Raw genomic sequence first — 8,615 nt, 5'->3', positions numbered from 1 at the left:
AATATTTAATCCTGTGGAATTTTTGGAAAAGGGATAGAAAAAGGAAAAGAAAAAGGGCACTGTGCCCGCTGGGCCAGAACAGCTGCAGTGCAGCAGGCCCAGAGGGGAAAAGGCCCAGGCGAGCCAGCGCGCGCGTGTCAGATTTTCAGACCTGACGGGTGGGGCCCGGGCGTCAGCGAGAGAGAGAGGGGCGAGGGAGAGGTGAGGATGACAGGTGGGCTCCACCTGTCATCTCTAACCTCGCGACAGAGAGGTCGGCGAGCTCACCGGCGACGCTACAGGGAACGGCAGGTCGAGTGAGTGGCACTGTTGGAGTCAGGGGGATGTCGCCGTTCGGGTGGTGGTGGAGGTGGTCGCCGGGGCAGCCTGGTTCGCCGATGACGAGGTCACGCGGTGGAGGTGCTTCGGGCATCGGTGGTTCCAGTCGTTACCGGCTGCAAAAGGAGTGGGGAAGAGAGGGGAAAGGGTCAGTGATGTTGTGCGGTTCCAGATCGAGAGAGAACGGGGGCGGAGGAGGCCTGTACCGCGCGAATGCCGACGAGCCGAGGCGGCGGAGCTTGAGCTCGATCTCGAGCTCAGGCGGCTCTGGAGGAAAAAGGGTGGTGCGGGAGGTTGATTAGGAGTGTGGGGGAGCGACAGGGAGTGAGAGAGAGGCTCAGGGTCGTCTTATATAGGCTGGCCGAGGTCCACCATAGGCGCGGCCTACGGGCGTCCGCGGGATCGGCTCGGGTGGCCGTTAGAGAGGAAATGAAGGGCTCGGGGGTGTTCGTGGGAGTGGTTTAGGGTGCTAGGGAGAGAGAGGAGGAACGAGACGAGCTGTGGGAGGGCCACAGGAGCGGCGCGAGCATTGGCCGAGTGGGGCGGTGCTCTGGCGCGAGCTGCAGGAGAGAGAGGAGGGCGCGAGAGCAAGTGGGCGGCCTGCTGGCGTGGAGCAGATGTCGAGGGGCATCGACTGGCGCGCGGGGAGGCTCGAGCTGGTCAGGGAACGCGGCGTCAACGGTCCGGTGCTCTGCCAGGCGCTCCAGAGCGCGACTTTGGCCGGCATCCGCGGTTTTCCCGCGTCCTCGCGTGTCCACTTGTGTCTGGCAACTGCAAGGGGCGTGGGCAAAAGCTGGGGAGAGCCTTGGATGCTCTGGAAAGCTGAGGGGAGAGAATGAGGCTGAGAGAGAGGGAGGAATCCACTGTCCATAGAAAAAAATGGGGTTCTCCCCGCTTCATCATTGCTTCCTCGGGCAGAAAATCATACAGGTGCTAGAGGGGGACTAGGCGGGGTCGTGGTAGAAAGTTGAGCCTACGGAGATTAGTGGAAAAGGCCAAAATGGGATTTTGGTAAAGTGGCAGAAGGTGTTTGATGCTGGTTTGGGCAAGTAGATGATTTCCATTTGCCATGAGACTCCACAAGGTGAAATGTCACATATAATTAGGGCCTTCCACCAATTTTGAGCTCATTTCGGCAAAGTTGCCAATGCAACTTTTGTAAACCCTAGAAATTAGCAGAAATGAACTTCTGCAGATCTAGTTGAGCACATAACTTCCCCTTGATGCACCACTTAGTGTAGTGGCTTAATTTGGTCATGTGAACATGCTCACAAAAGTTGGAGTCAAGGAGAGAAAGTTGGTAGTACAAAGTTGTTCAAATTTGAATCTGGACAGATATGGTTTTGGGGCACTTTTGTGAACCAAAACAGTTTGGATTGATCCAAAACTCTGAAATGTCATCATATTATGTACATGTGACTTGCTAGAATTTTCTTGGATTTTTATGAAAATATTTCCTGTAGAAATATTTCAAATCCTTGAAATGGGAAGAAATGGTTTTGGGAGGTTTTGTCCAATATTTTGAACATGACCGTGTGTTGAAACTCTTATATATGGAAAATATATGTCCACAGAGTTTCCCTGATTTTTGTCAAATATTTTGGAAACAATAAAATAATTTTTCCCTATTAAAGACCATTTCTGGCCTTAAGAAAAAGCTTTTAAATAAAATAGGAAAATAACTTTTAAAATTATATTTTTGTGGTTTATGGGAATCCTATATCTATTAGGTTCCAAATATACTCTTTGAAATATTTTTCATACCCTAAATCAAGTACTTGTAGTGCAAGCCTCAATTCAGGGGTTTTTGGAAAACTAAATTTTGAAAATACTTTTTGGCCAATTTATTTTTGTAAGAAAATACTATATTGCACTATAAACATGGCATGATCATTGGGCAGAAGTTTGGGGCAGGTAGATGAAGTATATAAAGTGGAGTAGTTGACTTTAAATAGCACTTGAAAATCACAGAGAGAAAACCAACTCCAAATAAAAGCCAAATAATGCAAAAGTTTTTCTTGGTCCAAATTTTCATGCCTTATTAATGCAAATGACATGCTACAAAATGCAGGGTGTGACAGACCTACCCCCCTTACAAGAATCTCGTCCCCGAGATTCCCAAACTAGGCTTTAAAAGAGATTGGGTAACTCGGATCTAAGGTAGTCTTCACGTTCCCAGGTTGCTTCTGCTTCAGTGTGGTTGCTCCACTGGACCTTGAAGTACTTAATGGTGCGGCTTCGTGTGCGTCGTTCAGCCTCGTCCAAAATGCAGATGGGCCTCTCACGGTAGGTTAAATTTGGCTGAAGATCAATGGCTTTGTGATTGACGTCCTTGTAAAGATCAGGCTTGTCTGGAACTTGGAGACACTTCCGGAGTTGTGACACGTGGAATACGTTGTGCACATTGGATAGTTCAGGTGGCAGTTCCAACTGGTAAGCCACTTCTCCGCGCCGTGCGGTGATCTCGAAGGGGCCGATAAATCTTGGTGTGAGCTTTCCCTTAACGTGGAAACGCTTTGTTCCCTTAAGAGGAGTTACTCGCATGTATACATGGTCTCCGACTTGGAAGTCTACTTGTCGGCGACGAGTGTCAGCATAGCTCTTCTGTCTTGACTTGGCGGTCTTCAGTCGCTCTCTGACTAGCTGAACTTGCTCTTCTGCTTCACGGAGGATATCGGGCCCAAATACTAGTCCTTCTCTGGTTTCTGACCAATTGAGGGGCGTGCGGCACTTCCACCCATATAACACCTCAAATGGTGCCATCCGAAGGCTTGACCGATAACTGTTGTTATAGGAGAACTCGGCAAAAGGGAGGCATTCTTCCCACTTAGCTCCATATGCTAAGACACAGGCTCGGAGCATGTCTTCGAGTATTTGATTCACTCGCTCTGTCTGACCCCCGGCCTGTGGGTGGAAAGCAGTGTTGAAGGACAACTTGGTTCCCATAGCCTCTTGGAACTTCTTCCAGAACCTTGAGGTAAACTGGGTCCCTCGATCGGACACAATCTCCTTAGGAACACCATGAAGGCTTACAATTCTGTTGATGTAAAGGGTTGCCAGTTGGTTGCCATCATAGGTAGTCTTGACAGGAATGAAATGGGCTACTTTGGTCAAATGATCGACTATGACCCAGATGGAGTCATGTCCCTTGTTTGACCTAGGTAGTCCAGTGATGAAATCCATTCCGACTTTATCCCATTTCCACTCGGGGACCTTGAGTGGTTGCAGCAATCCAGCAGGTCGCTGATATTCAGCCTTGACCCTTTGGCATACATCACACTTTGCAACATAGGTGGCAATCTCTCTTTTCATCACGTGCCACCAAAATCTTTCCTTAAGGTCTTGATACATCTTGGTCCCTCCAGGATGGATGGAATACAGGGTGTCATGAGCTTCTTGCAAGATCAAGTTCTTGAGCTCAACCTTGTTGGGTACGCAAATGCGATTCCTGAACCACAAAATTCATTGCTCATCCTCTGAGAATCCTGGGGCCTTGCATGCCTTGATCTTCCTCTTGATGCCTTAAATACTCCTGTGTTCCTTCTGAGCTTCCTTAACATCATCCATCAGGGTAGGCTTGACTTCGAGGTTGGCCAAGAATCCTGGTGCAACCAGTTCCAACCCGAACCTTTCAAGTTCCTTATACAAGGCGGGTAGCTTTTCCTTAAGCATAGCATTCAAGGAACAAGCCTTTCTGCTTAATGCATCTGCTACCACATTAGCCTTTCCAGGGTGGTATTGAACACTGAGATCATAATCCTTGATCAATTCTAGCCACCTTCTCTGCCTCATGTTCAATTCCTTCCGAGTGAAAATATACTTCAGACTTTTGTGATCCGTGTATATCTCACACCGCTTCCCTAGGAGGTAATGCCGCCATGTTTTCATGGCATGAACTACAGCTGCCAACTCGAGGTCATGAGTAGCGTAGTTCTCTTCGTGAGGATGTAGCTATCTGGATAGATATGCTATGACTCTACCTTCTTGCATCAGAACACTTCCCAGTCCAGTTCGCGAGGCATCACAATATATCACAAATTCCTTGTGAATATCAGGTGTAGCCAGAACTGGGGCAGTGGTCAATCTCTTCTTCAGCTCCTGGAAGCTTTCTTCGCACTTCGGCGTCCATTCAAACTTCTTGTCCTTCTTCAAGAGCTGGGTCATGGGTCGGGCAATGCTTGAGAACCCTTCAACGAACTTGTGGTAATATCCCGCGAGTCTGAGGAAGCTTCTGACTTCCTTCACATTGCTCGGGGTTTGCCATTCAGTCACGGCTTGGATCTTGGTGGGATCCACCGACAATCCTTCGGCAGTCAATTTATGACCCAAGAATCCAACCTCATGCAGCCAAAATTCACACTTGCTGAACTTGGCATACAGTTGGTGCTCTCGAAGCTTGTCTAGGACCATCCTCAAGTGTTGCTCGTCCTCTTCTTCCGTCTTCGAGAAGACAAGAATGTCATCAATGAAGACGACGACAAACTTGTCCAAATATTCCATGAAGACCTTATTCATGAGATACATGAAGTAAGCTGGGGCATTGGTCAATCCAAAGGACATGACCATGCACTCATATAGGCCATATCTGGTTACAAATGCCGTCTTCGGAATATCTTGGGTCTGATTTTCAGCTGGTAGTACCCAGACCTGAGGTCGAGCTTGGAGAACACCTTGGCCCCATTGAGTTTATCAAACAGATCTTCAATCTTTGGAAGTGGATACTTGTTCTTGATTGTAACTTCATTAAGGGAGCGATAGTCAATGCACAAGAAGATGGTACCGTCCTTCTTTGCCACAAACAGAACAGGTGATCCCTAAGGGGAGGCACTAGGGCGGATAAATCCCTTCCTCAACTGCTCTTCCAGTTGCTTCTTCAATTCAGCTAACTCTTCCGATCCCATTCCATAAGGCTTCTTATAGATGGGCCCTGCTCCGGGTATGAGCTCGATGATGAACTCAATGTCTCGGTCAGGAGGCATTCCTGGTAGCTCATCAGGGAAGACATCGGGGTATTCGTTTACTACCGGCACTTGCTCCAATCCAACTTCTGACAGATAGTTGACTTGGGCGCCTTGAGCAGAGGAGGGGTTGGGAGCAAATTTAACTTCGACTCCTTGGTCATTGGTCACAGTGACGGTCTGGTTGGCGCAATCTAACAAGCCTTGGTGCTTGATGAGCCAATTCATTCCTAAGATCACATCCAAGCCTTGTGATCTTAAGACGATAAGGTCTGCTAGGAAGTCTACCCCGTTAATGACAATTCCGACTCCCTTACAACCTACCTTGGCTCTCATCTCCGCTCCGGGGGTTTGTACCACCATAGGGTTATTCAGGGGTGTAGGGGTCATGCCACATTTTAATGCAAACTTTTGGGTGACAAATGAATGTGTGGCTCCTGAATCAAACAAGACAGTTGCAGGTGCTGAGTTGACAAGGAACGTACCCAGCACGACGTCCGGGTCTTCTTGGGCTTCTTCTACAGTGACATGATTCACACGACCCTTGCCATTGTTGGGCGGGTTGTGGGGAGCTTGGTTCCTTGGTGGCATCCCATGACCTTGGCCTTGGTTCTGCGTATTGGGGCATGGGGCGTCGGGCTTCTTATTGGGGCAATACTTGGAGTAGTGTCCTGCCTGACCACATCCAAAGCAAGTTACTTGATTGGGGTTGTTGCTCTTGCCAGCATTGTTATTGGGGTTGTTGAAAGCTGGCCTGGGGTTAGCATACTGCTGAGGTTGATAGTTGGTGCGGGGTGCAGGGGCTCTTGGCTGCTGATAGGTTGGCTTGACCGGGGCTGGCTGCCACGGGCGAGGCTTCTGGTTGCTGGAGCTACCCTTGCTGATCATCTTGCGCTTACGAGTATCGTCCAAAGCACGTCGCTTGTCCTCAAGCATGAGTGCCTTGTTCACCAGATCAGGAAAGGTTGGGCAGTCACACACAACAAGCGAGTACTGCAGAGTCTGGTTAAGGCCTTCCATGAAGCGCTCTCTTTTGGCAGCATCAGTGCTGAGATCCTCAGGAGCATACCTTGAGAGAACACTGAACTTCTGCATGTACTCCTTGATAGTGCTACTTCCTTGCTTCAAGGCACGGAACTCACGCTTCTTGATGGCCATAATTCCGGAAGGAATATGGGCCTTGCGGAATTCTACCTTGAAGTCATTCCAAGTGATGTTTTGCTCAGCGTGCATGGCCTTGAATCCATCCCACCAAGCTCTGGCAGTTCCCCCAAGACAGTGAGCAGCATATGCCACCTTCTCACGGTCCTCAATGCATCCGACTAGTTCCAGCAGATCCTCAATGGTGCGGACCCAGTCGTCTGCATCCAGGGGTTCAACAGTCTCGATGAAGGTGGGTGGTGCATGCTTCTTGAACTCCGCCAACGTGGAACGTCCATTGCCATTCCCCGCCGGCTGGCGGTTGACAGCCTGAGCAATCATCTGGAGGGCTGCAGTGTTGTCTTGGCGTTCCTCTCGGAAGGCTTGGAGAAGCTGAGCCATGTACAGGTTTGGAGGTGGTGGCGGTGGTGGGGCTTGTCCTTGGGTTTGGTCCTGACTGGTTCCTGCTCCGGCAGAACCTACGGCTTCTTGGTGCTGGGTAGAAGTACCAATACGAGTTACAATAGGCATCCTATTGGAGCGGTCAAGGTCTCATGATTGGGATAAAATGAGGGAAAACAGTGTAGATGGGTGCCTAGTAAGGGGGTGGGTGTGACACAATTTTAAGTTAAGCAAGGGCCAGAAGGGCCAAACTCATGCACTAAAACCAAATGGGCGATGTAGTCGTTTACAAGTCCCCGAAGGGAGAGTACAACTTTCATCAAAACAAGTCGAAAGCAAACACAACACAACATGGTTTCATTCGAACCGTTACATGGACTCGACTTCGCATAAGGGGTACATGACCTATCCTACCTTAAGGCTTACGGACTGGCCTATCCTAGTCCTAAACAGTGTCTAAGTCGTGGAATGCTCGGTCACGTATTCTGGCTCCTCTGGGTCTTCCTCCTCGCCTTCATCTGTCTCAGTTTCCTCGTCACTTGAGGGAGTGGGGGAGTGGAGGAGCTGAACACGGCGCTGCTTCGCCGGTGGCACCATGAAGAGGTTGCGATATTCCTTCGTCGTCATACAGCGTGGCCGAGATGATCCCTTGGCATGCCTAGCCTGTGGGGGTCGCCCGCCTCGATAGGCAACAACGGGCTGTCCAGGGGGTGCACCATCCTTCTTGATCCTGTCTGCCTTTATCTGAGCTAAGAGGAGGAGTTCCTTGGTCTCATGGAGTTCCCTCCGAAGCTCCATCGACTCCGAGGCCAAGTGTTGTGCAAGGCTGTCAGCACACAAGCTGAAGTAGGTCTGGAAACGGAGGGGAAGCCCCTCGTCCATGGGTGGAGCTGGTGCGCTGCTCTCATCATCACCCTCCTTACGATAAGGCAGGTAACGAGTGGCTGGCTCACTTGCCATCTCTGGCAAAATATCCCGAAGGTGAGTCAGTGCCCTAAGTGCAGCAGTCTCAACGGCGAGGAGCAGGGTTGCCATCTGGGGTCCTTCAAAGAACCATCTTGTCGGAGAGTCGTTCGCCCTCATGACTACCTCCACGTGATACTCCTTCTTGGCGTTGTTGATCCAGTGCTCGTGATAGGAGAAGGTGGGGGCTCGAGTGAACTGGCACTTCTTGAGGCTGTCCTCAAGAAGCACGGGAAATCCAGTGGTCAGGAAGTCCTCGGGTATGACGGCCATCTACAAAAGTGGAAGGGGAAGGGTAATAGAGGGGATATGACCCATGTTTGGGATATTTTTAGAAAACGTAGGTATATAGGTAATTTTGTAGATAGTCTCACTCTAACTAACGTCCATGCTAACTAAGGCTCCCTACAGTCAGGATGGCTTTGATACCAGCTATGTGGGGACCCCGACTCATAAGTCGTGATCACCGAATGCCTGTGTACAGTGATCCCAGAGATCAATGCTCACTGAACACACAGAAGTTGAATAACAAGAGTCTTACATCCATACATACCGTCTTACACAAATTATGACCATTATGGTCAAGTCTTACAAAAAAACCATAAGGGCTGACTACCAAATAAACTTAAGCAGCGGAAATCTTCGTCGATAAGTAGAACCCATGCCATCTGCCTTAACCCTATAGGCATTCTGACTGGGAAACGTCCTAGTTCGCATGTTCATCTCCAAAGAACTCTTCTTCGAACTCCTGTTCTTCCATGACTGGCCAATTAAATAACTAGTGGCAAGCCAATGAGTACTTTGAATGTACTCGCAAGCAACCCATAATTGGAA

The 8,615-nt window shown here is 49.5% G+C and overlaps 1 pseudogene; it reads right to left on the bottom strand.

Annotated features, from left to right (window-relative positions):
• Positions 1 to 5,809: 5,809 nt before the first annotated feature.
• LOC147959796 (uncharacterized) lies at positions 5,810 to 6,947 on the bottom strand (annotated as a pseudogene).
• Positions 6,948 to 8,615: the final 1,668 nt, after the last annotated feature.

This window comes from Triticum urartu, chromosome 7A (assembly GCF_056163025.1).
Source record: "Triticum urartu cultivar PI428250 chromosome 7A, HENAU_Tu73, whole genome shotgun sequence".
Lineage (NCBI taxonomy): Eukaryota > Viridiplantae > Streptophyta > Magnoliopsida > Poales > Poaceae > Triticum > Triticum urartu.
Note: the sequence above shows the minus strand (reverse complement) of the source record. Positions and strands in the feature narration are given on the sequence as shown.